We start from the raw sequence: 20,649 nt of genomic DNA on the forward strand, positions 1-20,649 counted from the left end.
CATTCCATCTACTGCAGGCAGGATACCTGGCTGGCTGAATGTCGCTGAGAAGCTCACAGAGACCGCCATAAGCAACAGTTTAACAGAATGCCACAGACTAATCAACCAAACTTTTTGGGTTGGGTTCTCTTTTATAGTCTGCAGGCATTAAATGAAAGAAGTCAGTGTTCCAGCAGAAGGAGACAACGTTTCAGAAAAGGCATTGTAGCAAACCAAAAAAGAAATTTTAAGCGCAGCAGAGTAACCAGCGCACATACCTGTTAGCTCAGGTGAGTTTAAAAGGCTGCTGTTGATAACAAGGGCATTTGCTAAATAGATGGTGTGTGTGCAACAATATACTGAAAGGTCAATTATATTGTGCAGCTTATCTCACCACCTGTAGTTATTTAGGTGAAAGCTCCAAAATGCTTGCCTAATATGTCTGTTTATCCAAAAGGAAGTAAAAAGGGAGAGCTAGAAAGATAGCATTGCATCACATTACATGGCAATGCAATGCACAGTTGCTGAAGTTGAACCAAAATGAGCTTGTAATCTGGCTTCTGCAACTTTGAACATGAAAAATCCAATGAGGAGAAGAAAAGCAAAGCCAAAGAGTCCATCCCAAAATCCGACAAACAAGCAAAATGAACAAAAAACATTGAATTCAATTCTTTCTGATTTTAGAAACTGCATTAAAGAAGGGGTGCACCGGTCCTGGAGATACTGCAATACCAGGTCAATGCGTGGAGTGGACAGAGCAAGCTCTTTTTCCATCTCCCTGTTCTAAAAATCCATTTAATATATGGTCCCCAGATAGGGGACGTATCAGATATTAAACTGATAAGAACAGATTTTTTTGATTGAAGCTGCATCCAAGGCACTGAAAAATGTGACCGAAGTCACACCAAAACAGCGCACGAGGCGAGGATTCATGTGGACCCTTCCCGGAGGAGAGGGTCCCCAATAAACCATCCCCATCCCTCCGAGCCAGAAGGCCACAGCGAGGGTCAGGGATCTCCGATGCTCTCCCTAGCCGAAGCCGGAGAAGAGCCGTTTTCGTGCTCCCAGCTTCCATCTAGGCTGCCACCCTAGTGGAGCTGGAGCCTGTGTTGGTTTCTCAGCCCAAAGCTGACCGGACCTCCGACCGGGTTTATAAAAATACCCCTTCCTAGCCCGGAGGCCAGGAATAGGGGGGGTTGCTCAGAAAGTATGATTGGCAAAGGTGCGGCGTGCTACGAAGCCAAGTCTTTCTGGGGTTCCCAGTCACAGTAAGCTTGGACTCCCACCAGGGCGCCTACTCCTGGGGCACATTGCTCCAAAGCCCTCACACTTACCCAGCCTAGTGACTTCGATCCTGGAGGGCCATGTTTTCCATCAGATAACTCTATGAGCCACCTGGCGTACTAACAAGTGCACCAAACCAGTGTGTAATATGCATCAATTTACTAGGGCAGCCCAAGGACAAAACTGCCTTTTCAAAAGATACTACACTTGATCTTAGCCAAAAGGCCGAGAAGCGATAACCAGAATTGGTTTCAAACTACGGAGCCACCCAAGGATCCTGAAAAGTCCATTTGTGGAGATGAGCTCCTGGACTCCCGTTAAGAAGACATGTTGTCAACCTCTAGATCCCTTACATGCCTGCACTTTTCGGCTTGCTGCTGCTGCAATCCACGCGTTTTAGATCTGCATAACTCCACCTCTTTAAACACAGCACCTTCACCCCCTGCTGTTCCCACCCGCCTCAACACCGTTGGAAGGGAGGAGAACCAATTAAGGCGGGGGGTGGGGTGGAACGAGCAGCTGTCTACCCTTAGCAGGAGGGCTCCTGATTACATACCTCTCCTGCTGCTGCTGCTGCTGGCTGTCCAGCAGCAGACTGAAGGTGGCTGCTGCTGTGCACAGGTATATAAAGGCTCAGAGCCTATTATGACACGCGCAGCCAGCGTTCCAATGCCACATTCCATCTACTGCAGGCAGGATACCTGGCTGGCTGAATGTCGCTGAGAAGCTCACAGAGACCGCCATAAGCAACAGTTTAACAGAATGCCACAGACTAATCAACCAAACTTTTTGGGTTGGGTTCTCTTTTATAGTCTGCAGGCATTAAATGAAAGAAGTCAGTGTTCCAGCAGAAGGAGACAACGTTTCAGAAAAGGCATTGTAGCAAACCAAAAAAGAAATTTTAAGCGCAGCAGAGTAACCAGCGCACATACCTGTTAGCTCAGGTGAGTTTAAAAGGCTGCTGTTGATAACAAGGGCATTTGCTAAATAGATGGTGTGTGTGCAACAATATACTGAAAGGTCAATTATATTGTGCAGCTTATCTCACCACCTGTAGTTATTTAGGTGAAAGCTCCAAAATGCTTGCCTAATATGTCTGTTTATCCAAAAGGAAGTAAAAAGGGAGAGCTAGAAAGATAGCATTGCATCACATTACATGGCAATGCAATGCACAGTTGCTGAAGTTGAACCAAAATGAGCTTGTAATCTGGCTTCTGCAACTTTGAACATGAAAAATCCAATGAGGAGAAGAAAAGCAAAGCCAAAGAGTCCATCCCAAAATCCGACAAACAAGCAAAATGAACAAAAAACATTGAATTCAATTCTTTCTGATTTTAGAAACTGCATTAAAGAAGGGGTGCACCGGTCCTGGAGATACTGCAATACCAGGTCAATGCGTGGAGTGGACAGAGCAAGCTCTTTTTCCATCTCCCTGTTCTAAAAATCCATTTAATGTATGGTCCCCAGATAGGGGACGTATCAGATATTAAACTGATAAGAACAGATACTACACTTGATCTTAGCCAAAAGGCCAAGAAGCGATAACCAGAATTGGTTTCAAACTACGGAGCCACCCAAGGATCCTGAAAAGTCCATTTGTGGAGATGAGCTCCTGGACTCCCGTTAAGAAGACATGTTGTCAACCTCTAGATCCCTTACATGCCTGCACTTTTCGGCTTGCTGCTGCTGCAATCCACGCGTTTTAGATCTGCATAACTCCACCTCTTTAAACACAGCACCTTCACCCCCTGCTGTTCCCACCCGCCTCAACACCGTTGGAAGGGAGGAGAACCAATTAAGGCGGGGGGTGGGGTGGAACGAGCAGCTGTCTACCCTTAGCAGGAGGGCTCCTGATTACATACCTCTCCTGCTGCTGCTGCTGCTGGCTGTCCAGCAGCAGACTGAAGGTGGCTGCTGCTGTGCACAGGTATATAAAGGCTCAGAGCCTATTATGACACGCGCAGCCAGCGTTCCATTGCCACATTCCATCTACTGCAGGCAGGATACCTGGCTGGCTGAATGTCGCTGAGAAGCTCACAGAGACCGCCATAAGCAACAGTTTAACAGAATGCCACAGACTAATCAACCAAACTTTTTGGGTTGGGTTCTCTTTTATAGTCTGCAGGCATTAAATGAAAGAAGTCAGTGTTCCAGCAGAAGGAGACAACGTTTCAGAAAAGGCATTGTAGCAAACCAAAAAAGAAATTTTAAGCGCAGCAGAGTAACCAGCGCACATACCTGTTAGCTCAGGTGAGTTTAAAAGGCTGCTGTTGATAACAAGGGCATTTGCTAAATAGATGGTGTGTGTGCAACAATATACTGAAAGGTCAATTATATTGTGCAGCTTATCTCACCACCTGTAGTTATTTAGGTGAAAGCTCCAAAATGCTTGCCTAATATGTCTGTTTATCCAAAAGGAAGTAAAAAGGGAGAGCTAGAAAGATAGCATTGCATCACATTACATGGCAATGCAATGCACAGTTGCTGAAGTTGAACCAAAATGAGCTTGTAATCTGGCTTCTGCAACTTTGAACATGAAAAATCCAATGAGGAGAAGAAAAGCAAAGCCAAAGAGTCCATCCCAAAATCCGACAAACAAGCAAAATGAACAAAAAACATTGAATTCAATTCTTTCTGATTTTAGAAACTGCATTAAAGAAGGGGTGCACCGGTCCTGGAGATACTGCAATACCAGGTCAATGCGTGGAGTGGACAGAGCAAGCTCTTTTTCCATCTCCCTGTTCTAAAAATCCATTTAATATATGGTCCCCAGATAGGGGACGTATCAGATATTAAACTGATAAGAACAGATACTACACTTGATCTTAGCCAAAAGGCCGAGAAGCGATAACCAGAATTGGTTTCAAACTACGGAGCCACCCAAGGATCCTGAAAAGTCCATTTGTGGAGATGAGCTCCTGGACTCCCGTTAAGAAGACATGTTGTCAACCTCTAGATCCCTTACATGCCTGCACTTTTCGGCTTGCTGCTGCTGCAATCCACGCGTTTTAGATCTGCATAACTCCACCTCTTTAAACACAGCACCTTCACCCCCTGCTGTTCCCACCCGCCTCAACACCGTTGGAAGGGAGGAGAACCAATTAAGGCGGGGGGTGGGGTGGAACGAGCAGCTGTCTACCCTTAGCAGGAGGGCTCCTGATTACATACCTCTCCTGCTGCTGCTGCTGCTGGCTGTCCAGCAGCAGACTGAAGGTGGCTGCTGCTGTGCACAGGTATATAAAGGCTCAGAGCCTATTATGACACGCGCAGCCAGCGTTCCATTGCCACATTCCATCTACTGCAGGCAGGATACCTGGCTGGCTGAATGTCGCTGAGAAGCTCACAGAGACCGCCATAAGCAACAGTTTAACAGAATGCCACAGACTAATCAACCAAACTTTTTGGGTTGGGTTCTCTTTTATAGTCTGCAGGCATTAAATGAAAGAAGTCAGTGTTCCAGCAGAAGGAGACAACGTTTCAGAAAAGGCATTGTAGCAAACCAAAAAAGAAATTTTAAGCGCAGCAGAGTAACCAGCGCACATACCTGTTAGCTCAGGTGAGTTTAAAAGGCTGCTGTTGATAACAAGGGCATTTGCTAAATAGATGGTGTGTGTGCAACAATATACTGAAAGGTCAATTATATTGTGCAGCTTATCTCACCACCTGTAGTTATTTAGGTGAAAGCTCCAAAATGCTTGCCTAATATGTCTGTTTATCCAAAAGGAAGTAAAAAGGGAGAGCTAGAAAGATAGCATTGCATCACATTACATGGCAATGCAATGCACAGTTGCTGAAGTTGAACCAAAATGAGCTTGTAATCTGGCTTCTGCAACTTTGAACATGAAAAATCCAATGAGGAGAAGAAAAGCAAAGCCAAAGAGTCCATCCCAAAATCCGACAAACAAGCAAAATGAACAAAAAACATTGAATTCAATTCTTTCTGATTTTAGAAACTGCATTAAAGAAGGGGTGCACCGGTCCTGGAGATACTGCAATACCAGGTCAATGCGTGGAGTGGACAGAGCAAGCTCTTTTTCCATCTCCCTGTTCTAAAAATCCATTTAATATATGGTCCCCAGATAGGGGACGTATCAGATATTAAACTGATAAGAACAGATACTACACTTGATCTTAGCCAAAAGGCCGAGAAGCGATAACCAGAATTGGTTTCAAACTACGGAGCCACCCAAGGATCCTGAAAAGTCCATTTGTGGAGATGAGCTCATGGACTCCCGTTAAGAAGACATGTTGTCAACCTCTAGATCCCTTACATGCCTGCACTTTTCGGCTTGCTGCTGCTGCAATCCACGCGTTTTAGATCTGCATAACTCCACCTCTTTAAACACAGCACCTTCACCCCCTGCTGTTCCCACCCGCCTCAACACCGTTGGAAGGGAGGAGAACCAATTAAGGCGGGGGGTGGGGTGGAACGAGCAGCTGTCTACCCTTAGCAGGAGGGCTCCTGATTACATACCTCTCCTGCTGCTGCTGCTGCTGGCTTTCCAGCAGCAGACTGAAGGTGGCTGCTGCTGTGCACAGGTATATAAAGGCTCAGAGCCTATTATGACACGCGCAGCCAGCGTTCCATTGCCACATTCCATCTACTGCAGGCAGGATACCTGGCTGGCTGAATGTCGCTGAGAAGCTCACAGAGACCGCCATAAGCAACAGTTTAACAGAATGCCACAGACTAATCAACCAAACTTTTTGGGTTGGGTTCTCTTTTATAGTCTGCAGGCATTAAATGAAAGAAGTCAGTGTTCCAGCAGAAGGAGACAACGTTTCAGAAAAGGCATTGTAGCAAACCAAAAAAGAAATTTTAAGCGCAGCAGAGTAACCAGCGCACATACCTGTTAGCTCAGGTGAGTTTAAAAGGCTGCTGTTGATAACAAGGGCATTTGCTAAATAGATGGTGTGTGTGCAACAATATACTGAAAGGTCAATTATATTGTGCAGCTTATCTCACCACCTGTAGTTATTTAGGTGAAAGCTCCAAAATGCTCGCCTAATATGTCTGTTTATCCAAAAGGAAGTAAAAAGGGAGAGCTAGAAAGATAGCATTGCATCACATTACATGGCAATGCAATGCACAGTTGCTGAAGTTGAACCAAAATGAGCTTGTAATCTGGCTTCTGCAACTTTGAACATGAAAAATCCAATGAGGAGAAGAAAAGCAAAGCCAAAGAGTCCATCCCAAAATCCGACAAACAAGCAAAATGAACAAAAAACATTGAATTCAATTCTTTCTGATTTTAGAAACTGCATTAAAGAAGGGGTGCACCGGTCCTGGAGATACTGCAATACCAGGTCAATGCGTGGAGTGGACAGAGCAAGCTCTTTTTCCATCTCCCTGTTCTAAAAATCCATTTAATATATGGTCCCCAGATAGGGGACGTATCAGATATTAAACTGATAAGAACAGATACTACACTTGATCTTAGCCAAAAGGCCGAGAAGCGATAACCAGAATTGGTTTCAAACTACGGAGCCACCCAAGGATCCTGAAAAGTCCATTTGTGGAGATGAGCTCCTGGACTCCCGTTAAGAAGACATGTTGTCAACCTCTAGATCCCTTACATGCCTGCACTTTTCGGCTTGCTGCTGCTGCAATCCACGCGTTTTAGATCTGCATAACTCCACCTCTTTAAACACAGCACCTTCACCCCCTGCTGTTCCCACCCGCCTCAACACCGTTGGAAGGGAGGAGAACCAATTAAGGCGGGGGGTGGGGTGGAACGAGCAGCTGTCTACCCTTAGCAGGAGGGCTCCTGATTACATACCTCTCCTGCTGCTGCTGCTGCTGGCTGTCCAGCAGCAGACTGAAGGTGGCTGCTGCTGTGCACAGGTATATAAAGGCTCAGAGCCTATTATGACACGCGCAGCCAGCGTTCCATTGCCACATTCCATCTACTGCAGGCAGGATACCTGGCTGGCTGAATGTCGCTGAGAAGCTCACAGAGACCGCCATAAGCAACAGTTTAACAGAATGCCACAGACTAATCAACCAAACTTTTTGGGTTGGGTTCTCTTTTATAGTCTGCAGGCATTAAATGAAAGAAGTCAGTGTTCCAGCAGAAGGAGACAACGTTTCAGAAAAGGCATTGTAGCAAACCAAAAAAGAAATTTTAAGCGCAGCAGAGTAACCAGCGCACATACCTGTTAGCTCAGGTGAGTTTAAAAGGCTGCTGTTGATAACAAGGGCATTTGCTAAATAGATGGTGTGTGTGCAACAATATACTGAAAGGTCAATTATATTGTGCAGCTTATCTCACCACCTGTAGTTATTTAGGTGAAAGCTCCAAAATGCTTGCCTAATATGTCTGTTTATCCAAAAGGAAGTAAAAAGGGAGAGCTAGAAAGATAGCATTGCATCACATTACATGGCAATGCAATGCACAGTTGCTGAAGTTGAACCAAAATGAGCTTGTAATCTGGCTTCTGCAACTTTGAACATGAAAAATCCAATGAGGAGAAGAAAAGCAAAGCCAAAGAGTCCATCAAAAATCCGACAAACAAGCAAAATGAACAAAAAACATTGAATTCAATTCTTTCTGATTTTAGAAACTGCATTAAAGAAGGGGTGCACCGGTCCTGGAGATACTGCAATACCAGGTCAATGCGTGGAGTGGACAGAGCAAGCTCTTTTTCCATCTCCCTGTTCTAAAAATCCATTTAATATATGGTCCCCAGATAGGGGACGTATCAGATATTAAACTGATAAGAACAGATACTACACTTGATCTTAGCCAAAAGGCCGAGAAGCGATAACCAGAATTGGTTTCAAACTACGGAGCCACCCAAGGATCCTGAAAAGTCCATTTGTGGAGATGAGCTCCTGGACTCCCGTTAAGAAGACATGTTGTCAACCTCTAGATCCCTTACATGCCTGCACTTTTCGGCTTGCTGCTGCTGCAATCCACGCGTTTTAGATCTGCATAACTCCACCTCTTTAAACACAGCACCTTCACCCCCTGCTGTTCCCACCCGCCTCAACACCGTTGGAAGGGAGGAGAACCAATTAAGGCGGGGGGTGGGGTGGAACGAGCAGCTGTCTACCCTTAGCAGGAGGGCTCCTGATTACATACCTCTCCTGCTGCTGCTGCTGCTGGCTGTCCAGCAGCAGACTGAAGGTGGCTGCTGCTGTGCACAGGTATATAAAGGCTCAGAGCCTATTATGACACGCGCAGCCAGCGTTCCATTGCCACATTCCATCTACTGCAGGCAGGATACCTGGCTGGCTGAATGTCGCTGAGAAGCTCACAGAGACCGCCATAAGCAACAGTTTAACAGAATGCCACAGACTAATCAACCAAACTTTTTGGGTTGGGTTCTCTTTTATAGTCTGCAGGCATTAAATGAAAGAAGTCAGTGTTCCAGCAGAAGGAGACAACGTTTCAGAAAAGGCATTGTAGCAAACCAAAAAAGAAATTTTAAGCGCAGCAGAGTAACCAGCGCACATACCTGTTAGCTCAGGTGAGTTTAAAAGGCTGCTGTTGATAACAAGGGCATTTGCTAAATAGATGGTGTGTGTGCAACAATATACTGAAAGGTCAATTATATTGTGCAGCTTATCTCACCACCTGTAGTTATTTAGGTGAAAGCTCCAAAATGCTTGCCTAATATGTCTGTTTATCCAAAAGGAAGTAAAAAGGGAGAGCTAGAAAGATAGCATTGCATCACATTACATGGCAATGCAATGCACAGTTGCTGAAGTTGAACCAAAATGAGCTTGTAATCTGGCTTCTGCAACTTTGAACATGAAAAATCCAATGAGGAGAAGAAAAGCAAAGCCAAAGAGTCCATCCCAAAATCCGACAAACAAGCAAAATGAACAAAAAACATTGAATTCAATTCTTTCTGATTTTAGAAACTGCATTAAAGAAGGGGTGCACCGGTCCTGGAGATACTGCAATACCAGGTCAATGCGTGGAGTGGACAGAGCAAGCTCTTTTTCCATCTCCCTGTTCTAAAAATCCATTTAATATATGGTCCCCAGATAGGGGACGTATCAGATATTAAACTGATAAGAACAGATACTACACTTGATCTTAGCCAAAAGGCCGAGAAGCGATAACCAGAATTGGTTTCAAACTACGGAGCCACCCAAGGATCCTGAAAAGTCCATTTGTGGAGATGAGCTCCTGGACTCCCGTTAAGAAGACATGTTGTCAACCTCTAGATCCCTTACATGCCTGCACTTTTCGGCTTGCTGCTGCTGCAATCCACGCGTTTTAGATCTGCATAACTCCACCTCTTTAAACACAGCACCTTCACCCCCTGCTGTTCCCACCCGCCTCAACACCGTTGGAAGGGAGGAGAACCAATTAAGGCGGGGGGTGGGGTGGAACGAGCAGCTGTCTACCCTTAGCAGGAGGGCTCCTGATTACATACCTCTCCTGCTGCTGCTGCTGGCTGTCCAGCAGCAGACTGAAGGTGGCTGCTGCTGTGCACAGGTATATAAAGGCTCAGAGCCTATTATGACACGCGCAGCCAGCGTTCCATTGCCACATTCCATCTACTGCAGGCAGGATACCTGGCTGGCTGAATGTCGCTGAGAAGCTCACAGAGACCGCCATAAGCAACAGTTTAACAGAATGCCACAGACTAATCAACCAAACTTTTTGGGTTGGGTTCTCTTTTATAGTCTGCAGGCATTAAATGAAAGAAGTCAGTGTTCCAGCAGAAGGAGACAACGTTTCAGAAAAGGCATTGTAGCAAACCAAAAAAGAAATTTTAAGCGCAGCAGAGTAACCAGCGCACATACCTGTTAGCTCAGGTGAGTTTAAAAGGCTGCTGTTGATAACAAGGGCATTTGCTAAATAGATGGTGTGTGTGCAACAATATACTGAAAGGTCAATTATATTGTGCAGCTTATCTCACCACCTGTAGTTATTTAGGTGAAAGCTCCAAAATGCTTGCCTAATATGTCTGTTTATCCAAAAGGAAGTAAAAAGGGAGAGCTAGAAAGATAGCATTGCTTCACATTACATGGCAATGCAATGCACAGTTGCTGAAGTTGAACCAAAATGAGCTTGTAATCTGGCTTCTGCAACTTTGAACATGAAAAATCCAATGAGGAGAAGAAAAGCAAAGCCAAAGAGTCCATCCCAAAATCCGACAAACAAGCAAAATGAACAAAAAACATTGAATTCAATTCTTTCTGATTTTAGAAACTGCATTAAAGAAGGGGTGCACCGGTCCTGGAGATACTGCAATACCAGGTCAATGCGTGGAGTGGACAGAGCAAGCTCTTTTTCCATCTCCCTGTTCTAAAAATCCATTTAATATATGGTCCCCAGATAGGGGACGTATCAGATATTAAACTGATAAGAACAGATACTACACTTGATCTTAGCCAAAAGGCCGAGAAGCGATAACCAGAATTGGTTTCAAACTACGGAGCCACCCAAGGATCCTGAAAAGTCCATTTGTGGAGATGAGCTCCTGGACTCCCGTTAAGAAGACATGTTGTCAACCTCTAGATCCCTTACATGCCTGCACTTTTCGGCTTGCTGCTGCTGCAATCCACGCGTTTTAGATCTGCATAACTCCACCTCTTTAAACACAGCACCTTCACCCCCTGCTGTTCCCACCCGCCTCAACACCGTTGGAAGGGAGGAGAACCAATTAAGGCGGGGGGTGGGGTGGAACGAGCAGCTGTCTAACCTTAGCAGGAGGGCTCCTGATTACATACCTCTCCTGCTGCTGCTGCTGGCTGTCCAGCAGCAGACTGAAGGTGGCTGCTGCTGTGCACAGGTATATAAAGGCTCAGAGCCTATTATGACACGCGCAGCCAGCGTTCCATTGCCACATTCCATCTACTGCAGGCAGGATACCTGGCTGGCTGAATGTCGCTGAGAAGCTCACAGAGACCGCCATAAGCAACAGTTTAACAGAATGCCACAGACTAATCAACCAAACTTTTTGGGTTGGGTTCTCTTTTATAGTCTGCAGGCATTAAATGAAAGAAGTCAGTGTTCCAGCAGAAGGAGACAACGTTTCAGAAAAGGCATTGTAGCAAACCAAAAAAGAAATTTTAAGCGCAGCAGAGTAACCAGCGCACATACCTGTTAGCTCAGGTGAGTTTAAAAGGCTGCTGTTGATAACAAGGGCATTTGCTAAATAGATGGTGTGTGTGCAACAATATACTGAAAGGTCAATTATATTGTGCAGCTTATCTCACCACCTGTAGTTATTTAGGTGAAAGCTCCAAAATGCTTGCCTAATATGTCTGTTTATCCAAAAGGAAGTAAAAAGGGAGAGCTAGAAAGATAGCATTGCATCACATTACATGGCAATGCAATGCACAGTTGCTGAAGTTGAACCAAAATGAGCTTGTAATCTGGCTTCTGCAACTTTGAACATGAAAAATCCAATGAGGAGAAGAAAAGCAAAGCCAAAGAGTCCATCCCAAAATCCGACAAACAAGCAAAATGAACAAAAAACATTGAATTCAATTCTTTCTGATTTTAGAAACTGCATTAAAGAAGGGGTGCACCGGTCCTGGAGATACTGCAATACCAGGTCAATGCGTGGAGTGGACAGAGCAAGCTCTTTTTCCATCTCCCTGTTCTAAAAATCCATTTAATATATGGTCCCCAGATAGGGGACGTATCAGATATTAAACTGATAAGAACAGATACTACACTTGATCTTAGCCAAAAGGCCGAGAAGCGATAACCAGAATTGGTTTCAAACTACGGAGCCACCCAAGGATCCTGAAAAGTCCATTTGTGGAGATGAGCTCCTGGACTCCCGTTAAGAAGACATGTTGTCAACCTCTAGATCCCTTACATGCCTGCACTTTTCGGCTTGCTGCTGCTGCAATCCACGCGTTTTAGATCTGCATAACTCCACCTCTTTAAACACAGCACCTTCACCCCCTGCTGTTCCCTCCCGGCTCAACACCGTTGGAAGGGAGGAGAACCAATTAAGGCGGGGGGTGGGGTGGAACGAGCAGCTGTCTACCCTTAGCAGGAGGGCTCCTGATTACATACCTCTCCTGCTGCTGCTGCTGCTGGCTGTCCAGCAGCAGACTGAAGGTGGCTGCTGCTGTGCACAGGTATATAAAGGCTCAGAGCCTATTATGACACGCGCAGCCAGCGTTCCATTGCCACATTCCATCTACTGCAGGCAGGATACCTGGCTGGCTGAATGTCGCTGAGAAGCTCACAGAGACCGCCATAAGCAACAGTTTAACAGAATGCCACAGACTAATCAACCAAACTTTTTGGGTTGGGTTCTCTTTTATAGTCTGCAGGCATTAAATGAAAGAAGTCAGTGTTCCAGCAGAAGGAGACAACGTTTCAGAAAAGGCATTGTAGCAAACCAAAAAAGAAATTTTAAGCGCAGCAGAGTAACCAGCGCACATACCTGTTAGCTCAGGTGAGTTTAAAAGGCTGCTGTTGATAACAAGGGCATTTGCTAAATAGATGGTGTGTGTGCAACAATATACTGAAAGGTCAATTATATTGTGCAGCTTATCTCACCACCTGTAGTTATTTAGGTGAAAGCTCCAAAATGCTTGCCTAATATGTCTGTTTATCCAAAAGGAAGTAAAAAGGGAGAGCTAGAAAGATAGCATTGCATCACATTACATGGCAATGCAATGCACAGTTGCTGAAGTTGAACCAAAATGAGCTTGTAATCTGGCTTCTGCAACTTTGAACATGAAAAATCCAATGAGGAGAAGAAAAGCAAAGCCAAAGAGTCCATCCCAAAATCCGACAAACAAGCAAAATGAACAAAAAACATTGAATTCAATTCTTTCTGATTTTAGAAACTGCATTAAAGAAGGGGTGCACCGGTCCTGGAGATACTGCAATACCAGGTCAATGCGTGGAGTGGACAGAGCAAGCTCTTTTTCCATCTCCCTGTTCTAAAAATCCATTTAATATATGGTCCCCAGATAGGGGACGTATCAGATATTAAACTGATAAGAACAGATACTACACTTGATCTTAGCCAAAAGGCCGAGAAGCGATAACCAGAATTGGTTTCAAACTACGGAGCCACCCAAGGATCCTGAAAAGTCCATTTGTGGAGATGAGCTCCTGGACTCCCGTTAAGAAGACATGTTGTCAACCTCTAGATCCCTTACATGCCTGCACTTTTCGGCTTGCTGCTGCTGCAATCCACGCGTTTTAGATCTGCATAACTCCACCTCTTTAAACACAGCACCTTCACCCCCTGCTGTTCCCACCCGCCTCAACACCGTTGGAAGGGAGGAGAACCAATTAAGGCGGGGGGTGGGGTGGAACGAGCAGCTGTCTACCCTTAGCAGGAGGGCTCCTGATTACATACCTCTCCTGCTGCTGCTGCTGCTGGCTGTCCAGCAGCAGACTGAAGGTGGCTGCTGCTGTGCACAGGTATATAAAGGCTCAGAGCCTATTATGACACGCGCAGCCAGCGTTCCATTGCCACATTCCATCTACTGCAGGCAGGATACCTGGCTGGCTGAATGTCGCTGAGAAGCTCACAGAGACCGCCATAAGCAACAGTTTAACAGAATGCCACAGACTAATCAACCAAACTTTTTGGGTTGGGTTCTCTTTTATAGTCTGCAGGCATTAAATGAAAGAAGTCAGTGTTCCAGCAGAAGGAGACAACGTTTCAGAAAAGGCATTGTAGCAAACCAAAAAAGAAATTTTAAGCGCAGCAGAGTAACCAGCACACATACCTGTTAGCTCAGGTGAGTTTAAAAGGCTGCTGTTGATAACAAGGGCATTTGCTAAATAGATGGTGTGTGTGCAACAATATACTGAAAGGTCAATTATATTGTGCAGCTTATCTCACCACCTGTAGTTATTTAGGTGAAAGCTCCAAAATGCTTGCCTAATATGTCTGTTTATCCAAAAGGAAGTAAAAAGGGAGAGCTAGAAAGATAGCATTGCATCACATTACATGGCAATGCAATGCACAGTTGCTGAAGTTGAACCAAAATGAGCTTGTAATCTGGCTTCTGCAACTTTGAACATGAAAAATCCAATGAGGAGAAGAAAAGCAAAGCCAAAGAGTCCATCCCAAAATCCGACAAACAAGCAAAATGAACAAAAAACATTGAATTCAATTCTTTCTGATTTTAGAAACTGCATTAAAGAAGGGGTGCACCGGTCCTGGAGATACTGCAATACCAGGTCAATGCGTGGAGTGGACAGAGCAAGCTCTTTTTCCATCTCCCTGTTCTAAAAATCCATTTAATATATGGTCCCCAGATAGGGGACGTATCAGATATTAAACTGATAAGAACAGATACTACACTTGATCTTAGCCAAAAGGCCGAGAAGCGATAACCAGAATTGGTTTCAAACTACGGAGCCACCCAAGGATCCTGAAAAGTCCATTTGTGGAGATGAGCTCCTGGACTCCCGTTAAGAAGACATGTTGTCAACCTCTAGATCCCTTACATGCCTGCACTTTTCGGCTTGCTGCTGCTGCAATCCACGCGTTTTAGATCTGCATAACTCCACCTCTTTAAACACAGCACCTTCACCCCCTGCTGTTCCCTCCCGGCTCAACACCGTTGGAAGGGAGGAGAACCAATTAAGGCGGGGGGTGGGGTGGAACGAGCAGCTGTCTACCCTTAGCAGGAGGGCTCCTGATTACATACCTCTCCTGCTGCTGCTGCTGCTGGCTGTCCAGCAGCAGACTGAAGGTGGCTGCTGCTGTGCACAGGTATATAAAGGCTCAGAGCCTATTATGACACGCGCAGCCAGCGTTCCATTGCCACATTCCATCTACTGCAGGCAGGATACCTGGCTGGCTGAATGTCGCTGAGAAGCTCACAGAGACCGCCATAAGCAACAGTTTAACAGAATGCCACAGACTAATCAACCAAACTTTTTGGGTTGGGTTCTCTTTTATAGTCTGCAGGCATTAAATGAAAGAAGTCAGTGTTCCAGCAGAAGGAGACAACGTTTCAGAAAAGGCATTGTAGCAAACCAAAAAAGAAATTTTAAGCGCAGCAGAGTAACCAGCGCACATACCTGTTAGCTCAGGTGAGTTTAAAAGGCTGCTGTTGATAACAAGGGCATTTGCTAAATAGATGGTGTGTGTGCAACAATATACTGAAAGGTCAATTATATTGTGCAGCTTATCTCACCACCTGTAGTTATTTAGGTGAAAGCTCCAAAATGCTTGCCTAATATGTCTGTTTATCCAAAAGGAAGTAAAAAGGGAGAGCTAGAAAGATAGCATTGCATCACATTACATGGCAATGCAATGCACAGTTGCTGAAGTTGAACCAAAATGAGCTTGTAATCTGGCTTCTGCAACTTTGAACATGAAAAATCCAATGAGGAGAAGAAAAGCAAAGCCAAAGAGTCCATCCCAAAATCCGACAAACAAGCAAAATGAACAAAAAACATTGAATTCAATTCTTTCTGATTTTAGAAACTGCATTAAAGAAGGGGTGCACCGGTCCTGGAGATACTGCAATACCAGGTCAATGCGTGGAGTGGACAGAGCAAGCTCTTTTTCCATCTCCCTGTTCTAAAAATCCATTTAATATATGGTCCCCAGATAGGGGACGTATCAGATATTAAACTGATAAGAACAGATACTACACTTGATCTTAGCCAAAAGGCCGAGAAGCGATAACCAGAATTGGTTTCAAACTACGGAGCCACCCAAGGATCCTGAAAAGTCCATTTGTGGAGATGAGCTCCTGGACTCCCGTTAAGAAGACATGTTGTCAACCTCTAGATCCCTTACATGCCTGCACTTTTCGGCTTGCTGCTGCTGCAATCCACGCGTTTTAGATCTGCATAACTCCACCTCTTTAAACACAGCACCTTCACCCCCTGCTGTTCCCACCCGCCTCAACACCGTTGGAAGGGAGGAGAACCAATTAAGGCGGGGGGTGGGGTGGAACGAGCAGCTGTCTACCCTTAGCAGGAGGGCTCCTGATTACATACCTCTCCTGCTGCTGCTGCTGCTGGCTGTCCAGCAGCAGACTGAAGGTGGCTGCTGCTGTGCACAGGTATATAAAGGCTCAGAGCCTATTATGACACGCGCAGCCAGCGTTCCATTGCCACATTCCATCTACTGCAGGCAGGATACCTGGCTGGCTGAATGTCGCTGAGAAGCTCACAGAGACCGCCATAAGCAACAGTTTAACAGAATGCCACAGACTAATCAACCAAACTTTTTGGGTTGGGTTCTCTTTTATAGTCTGCAGGCATTAAATGAAAGAAGTCAGTGTTCCAGCAGAAGGAGACAACGTTTCAGAAAAGGCATTGTAGCAAACCAAAAAAGAAATTTTAAGCGCAGCAGAGTAACCAGCACACATACCTGTTAGCTCAGGTGAGTTTAAAAGGCTGCTGTTGATAACAAGGGCATTTGCTAAATAGATGGTGTGTGTGCAACAATATACTGAAAGGTCAATTATATTGTGCAGCTTATCTCACCACCTGTAGTTATTTAGGTGAAAGCTCCAAAATGCTTGCCTAATATGTCTGTTTATCCAAAAGGAAGTAAAAAGGGAGAGCTAGAAAGATAGCATTGCATCACATTACATGGCAATGCAATGCACAGTTGCTGAAGTTGAACCAAAATGAGCTTGTAATCTGGCTTCTGCAACTTTGAACATGAAAAATCCAATGAGGAGAAGAAAAGCAAAGCCAAAGAGTCCATCCCAAAATCCGACAAACAAGCAAAATGAACAAAAAACATTGAATTCAATTCTTTCTGATTTTAGAAACTGCATTAAAGAAGGGGTGCACCGGTCCTGGAGATACTGCAATACCAGGTCAATGCGTGGAGTGGACAGAGCAAGCTCTTTTTCCATCTCCCTGTTCTAAAAATCCATTTAATATATGGTCCCCAGATAGGGGACGTATCAGATATTAAACTGATAAGAACAGATACTACACTTGATCTTAGCCAAAAGGCCGAGAAGCGATAACCAGAATTGGTTTCAAACTACGGAGCCACCCAAGGATCCTGAAAAGTCCATTTGTGGAGATGAGCTCCTGGACTCCCGTTAAGAAGACATGTTGTCAACCTCTAGATCCCTTACATGCCTGCACTTTTCGGCTTGCTGCTGCTGCAATCCACGCGTTTTAGATCTGCATAACTCCACCTCTTTAAACACAGCACCTTCACCCCCTGCTGTTCCCACCCGCCTCAACACCGTTGGAAGGGAGGAGAACCAATTAAGGCGGGGGGTGGGGTGGAACGAGCAGCTGTCTACCCTTAGCAGGAGGGCTCCTGATTACATACCTCTCCTGCTGCTGCTGCTGCTGGCTGTCCAGCAGCAGTCTGAAGGTGGCTGCTGCTGTGCACAGGTATATAAAGGCTCAGAGCCTATTATGACACGCGCAGCCAGCGTTCCATTGCCACATTCCATCTACTGCAGGCAGGATACCTGGCTGGCTGAATGTCGCTGAGAAGCTCACAGAGACCGCCATAAGCAACAGTTTAACAGAATGCCACAGACTAATCAACCAAACTTTTTGGGTTGGGTTCTCTTTTATAGTCTGCAGGCATTAAATGAAAGAAGTCAGTGTTCCAGCAGAGGGAGACAACGTTTCAGAAAAGGCATTGTAGCAAACCAAAAAAGAAATTTTAAGCGCAGCAGAGTAACCAGCGCACATACCTGTTAGCTCAGGTGAGTTTAAAAGGCTGCTGTTGATAACAAGGGCATTTGCTAAATAGATGGTGTGTGTGCAACAATATACTGAAAGGTCAATTATATTGTGCAGCTTATCTCACCACCTGTAGTTATTTAGGTGAAAGCTCCAAAATGCTTGCCTAATATGTCTGTTTATCCAAAAGGAAGTAAAAAGGGAGAGCTAGAAAGATAGCATTGCATCACATTACATGGCAATGCAATGCACAGTTGCTGAAGTTGAACCAAAATGAGCTTGTAATCTGGCTTCTGCAACTTTGAACATGAAAAATCCAATGAGGAGAAGAAAAGCAAAGCCAAAGAGTCCATCCCAAAATCCGACAAACAAGCAAAATGAACAAAAAACATTGAATTCAATTCTTTCTGATTTTAGAAACTGCATTAAAGAAGGGGTGCACCGGTCCTGGAGATACTGCAATACCAGGTCAATGCGTGGAGTGGACAGAGCAAGCTCTTTTTCCATCTCCCTGTTCTAAAAATCCATTTAATATATGGTCCCCAGATAGGGGACGTATCAGATATTAAACTGATAAGAACAGATACTACACTTGATCTTAGCCAAAAGGCCGAGAAGCGATAACCAGAATTGGTTTCAAACTACGGAGCCACCCAAGGATCCTGAAAAGTCCATTTGTGGAGATGAGCTCCTGGACTCCCGTTAAGAAGACATGTTGTCAACCTCTAGATCCCTTACATGCCTGCACTTTTCGGCTTGCTGCTGCTGCAATCCACGCGTTTTAGATCTGCATAACTCCACCTCTTTAAACACAGCACCTTCACCCCCTGCTGTTCCCACCCGCCTCAACACCGTTGGAAGGGAGGAGAACCAATTAAGGCGGGGGGTGGGGTGGAACGAGCAGCTGTCTACCCTTAGCAGGAGGGCTCCTGATTACATACCTCTCCTGCTGCTGCTGCTGCTGGCTGTCCAGCAGCAGACTGAAGGTGGCTGCTGCTGTGCACAGGTATATAAAGGCTCAGAGCCTATTATGACACGCGCAGCCAGCGTTCCATTGCCACATTCCATCTACTGCAGGCAGGATACCTGGCTGGCTGAATGTCGCTGAGAAGCTCACAGAGACCGCCATAAGCAACAGTTTAACAGAATGCAACAGACTAATCAACCAAACTTTTTGGGTTGGGTTCTCTTTTATAGTCTGCAGGCATTAAATGAAAGAAGTCAGTGTTCCAGCAGAAGGAGACAACGTTTCAGAAAAGGCATTGTAGCAAACCAAAAAAGAAATTTTAAGCGCAGCAGAGTAACCAGCGCACATACCTGTTAGCTCAGGTGAGTTTAAAAGGCTGCTGTTGATAACAAGGGCATTTGCTAAATAGATGGTGTGTGTGCAACAATATACTGAAAGGTCAATTATATTGTGCAGCTTATCTCACCACCTGTAGTTATTTAGGTGAAAGCTCCAAAATGCTTGCCTAATATGTCTGTTTATCCAAAAGGAAGTAAAAAGGGAGAGCTAGAAAGATAGCATTGCATCACATTACATGGCAATGCAATGCACAGTTGCTGAAGTTGAACCAAAATGAGCTTGTAATCTGGCTTCTGCAACTTTGAACATGAAAAATCCAATGAGGAGAAGAAAAGCAAAGCCAAAGAGTCCATCCCAAAATCCGACAAACAAGCAAAATGAACAAAAAACATTGAATTCAATTCTTTCTGATTTTAGAAACTGCATTAAAGAAGGGGTGCACCGGTCCCGGAGATACTGCAATACCAGGTCAATGCGTGGAGTGGACAGAGCAAGCTCTTTTTCCATCTCCCTGTTCTAAAAATCCATTTAATATATGGTCCCCAGATAGGGGACGTATCAGATATTAAACTGATAAGAACAGATACTACACTTGATCTTAGCCAAAAGGCCGAGAAGCGATAACCAGAATTGGTTTCAAACTACGGAGCCACCCAAGGATCCTGAAAAGTCCATTTGTGGAGATGAGCTCCTGGACTACCGTTAAGAAGACATGTTGTCAACCTCTAGATCCCTTACATGACTGCACTTTTCGGCTTGCTGCTGCTGCAATCCACGCGTTTTAGATCTGCATAACTCCACCTCTTTAAACACAGCACCTTCACCCCCTGCTGTTCCCACCCGCCTCAACACCGTTGGAAGGGAGGAGAACCAATTAAGGCGGCGGGTGGGGTGGAACGAGCAGCTGTCTACCCTTAGCAGGAGGGCTCCTGATTACATACCTCTCCTGCTGCTGCTGCTGCTGCTGGCTGTCCAGCAGCAGACTGAAGGTGGCTGCTGCTGTGCACAGGTATATAAAGGCTCAGAGCCTATTATGACACGCGCAGCCAGCGTTCCATTGCCACATTCCATCTACTGCAGGCAGGATACCTGGCTGGCTGAATGTCGCTGAGAAGCTCACAGAGACCGCCATAAGCAACAGTTTAACAGAATGCAACAGACTAATCAACCAAACTTTTTGGGTTGGGTTCTCTTTTATAGTCTGCAGGCATTAAATGAAAGAAGTCAGTGTTCCAGCAGAAGGAGACAACGTTTCAGAAAAGGCATTGTAGCAAACCAAAAAAGAAATTTTAAGCGCAGCAGAGTAACCAGCGCACATACCTGTTAGCTCAGGTGAGTTTAAAAGGCTGCTGTTGATAACAAGGGCATTTGCTAAATAGATGGTGTGTGTGCAACAATATACTGAAAGGTCAATTATATTGTGCAGCTTATCTCACCACCTGTAGTTATTTAGGTGAAAGCTCCAAAATGCTTGCCTAATATGTCTGTTTATCC

At 45.1% G+C, this 20,649-nt stretch overlaps 15 non-coding genes and 1 pseudogene across 15 annotated transcripts; all 16 read right to left on the reverse strand.

The window, feature by feature from the left end:
• Nucleotides 1–677: 677 nt before the first annotated feature.
• LOC141224390 (U2 spliceosomal RNA) lies at nucleotides 678–860 on the reverse strand. Its single transcript, XR_012291816.1, has one exon. It is a non-coding gene; the product is annotated as a U2 spliceosomal RNA (small nuclear RNA).
• A 524-nt stretch (nucleotides 861–1,384) lies between these two features.
• Nucleotides 1,385–1,500, reverse strand: LOC141224536 (U2 spliceosomal RNA; annotated as a pseudogene).
• Nucleotides 1,501–2,615: 1,115 nt separating this feature from the next.
• On the reverse strand, nucleotides 2,616–2,806 carry LOC141225046 (U2 spliceosomal RNA). The gene has a single exon (XR_012292372.1). It is a non-coding gene; the product is annotated as a U2 spliceosomal RNA (small nuclear RNA).
• A 1,115-nt stretch (nucleotides 2,807–3,921) lies between these two features.
• On the reverse strand, nucleotides 3,922–4,112 carry LOC141224661 (U2 spliceosomal RNA). The gene has a single exon (XR_012291996.1). It is a non-coding gene; the product is annotated as a U2 spliceosomal RNA (small nuclear RNA).
• Nucleotides 4,113–5,227: 1,115 nt separating this feature from the next.
• Nucleotides 5,228–5,418, reverse strand: LOC141224673 (U2 spliceosomal RNA). The gene has a single exon (XR_012292007.1). It is a non-coding gene; the product is annotated as a U2 spliceosomal RNA (small nuclear RNA).
• A 1,115-nt stretch (nucleotides 5,419–6,533) lies between these two features.
• On the reverse strand, nucleotides 6,534–6,724 carry LOC141224685 (U2 spliceosomal RNA). Its single transcript, XR_012292020.1, has one exon. It is a non-coding gene; the product is annotated as a U2 spliceosomal RNA (small nuclear RNA).
• Nucleotides 6,725–7,838: 1,114 nt separating this feature from the next.
• Nucleotides 7,839–8,029, reverse strand: LOC141224696 (U2 spliceosomal RNA). The gene has a single exon (XR_012292031.1). It is a non-coding gene; the product is annotated as a U2 spliceosomal RNA (small nuclear RNA).
• Nucleotides 8,030–9,144: 1,115 nt separating this feature from the next.
• LOC141224708 (U2 spliceosomal RNA) lies at nucleotides 9,145–9,335 on the reverse strand. Its single transcript, XR_012292042.1, has one exon. It is a non-coding gene; the product is annotated as a U2 spliceosomal RNA (small nuclear RNA).
• A 1,112-nt stretch (nucleotides 9,336–10,447) lies between these two features.
• LOC141224719 (U2 spliceosomal RNA) lies at nucleotides 10,448–10,638 on the reverse strand. Its single transcript, XR_012292053.1, has one exon. It is a non-coding gene; the product is annotated as a U2 spliceosomal RNA (small nuclear RNA).
• Nucleotides 10,639–11,750: 1,112 nt separating this feature from the next.
• On the reverse strand, nucleotides 11,751–11,941 carry LOC141224730 (U2 spliceosomal RNA). Its single transcript, XR_012292064.1, has one exon. It is a non-coding gene; the product is annotated as a U2 spliceosomal RNA (small nuclear RNA).
• Nucleotides 11,942–13,056: 1,115 nt separating this feature from the next.
• Nucleotides 13,057–13,247, reverse strand: LOC141224741 (U2 spliceosomal RNA). The gene has a single exon (XR_012292075.1). It is a non-coding gene; the product is annotated as a U2 spliceosomal RNA (small nuclear RNA).
• A 1,115-nt stretch (nucleotides 13,248–14,362) lies between these two features.
• Nucleotides 14,363–14,553, reverse strand: LOC141224752 (U2 spliceosomal RNA). Its single transcript, XR_012292086.1, has one exon. It is a non-coding gene; the product is annotated as a U2 spliceosomal RNA (small nuclear RNA).
• Nucleotides 14,554–15,668: 1,115 nt separating this feature from the next.
• LOC141224763 (U2 spliceosomal RNA) lies at nucleotides 15,669–15,859 on the reverse strand. Its single transcript, XR_012292097.1, has one exon. It is a non-coding gene; the product is annotated as a U2 spliceosomal RNA (small nuclear RNA).
• A 1,115-nt stretch (nucleotides 15,860–16,974) lies between these two features.
• On the reverse strand, nucleotides 16,975–17,165 carry LOC141224775 (U2 spliceosomal RNA). Its single transcript, XR_012292108.1, has one exon. It is a non-coding gene; the product is annotated as a U2 spliceosomal RNA (small nuclear RNA).
• Nucleotides 17,166–18,280: 1,115 nt separating this feature from the next.
• Nucleotides 18,281–18,471, reverse strand: LOC141224786 (U2 spliceosomal RNA). Its single transcript, XR_012292119.1, has one exon. It is a non-coding gene; the product is annotated as a U2 spliceosomal RNA (small nuclear RNA).
• A 1,115-nt stretch (nucleotides 18,472–19,586) lies between these two features.
• LOC141225044 (U2 spliceosomal RNA) lies at nucleotides 19,587–19,777 on the reverse strand. The gene has a single exon (XR_012292370.1). It is a non-coding gene; the product is annotated as a U2 spliceosomal RNA (small nuclear RNA).
• Nucleotides 19,778–20,649: the final 872 nt, after the last annotated feature.

The sequence above is a fragment of the Phyllobates terribilis genome, unplaced genomic scaffold (assembly GCF_046119375.1).
Source record: "Phyllobates terribilis strain yellow unplaced genomic scaffold, ASM4611937v1 Scaffold_393__1_contigs__length_1774422, whole genome shotgun sequence".
Lineage (NCBI taxonomy): Eukaryota > Metazoa > Chordata > Amphibia > Anura > Dendrobatidae > Phyllobates > Phyllobates terribilis.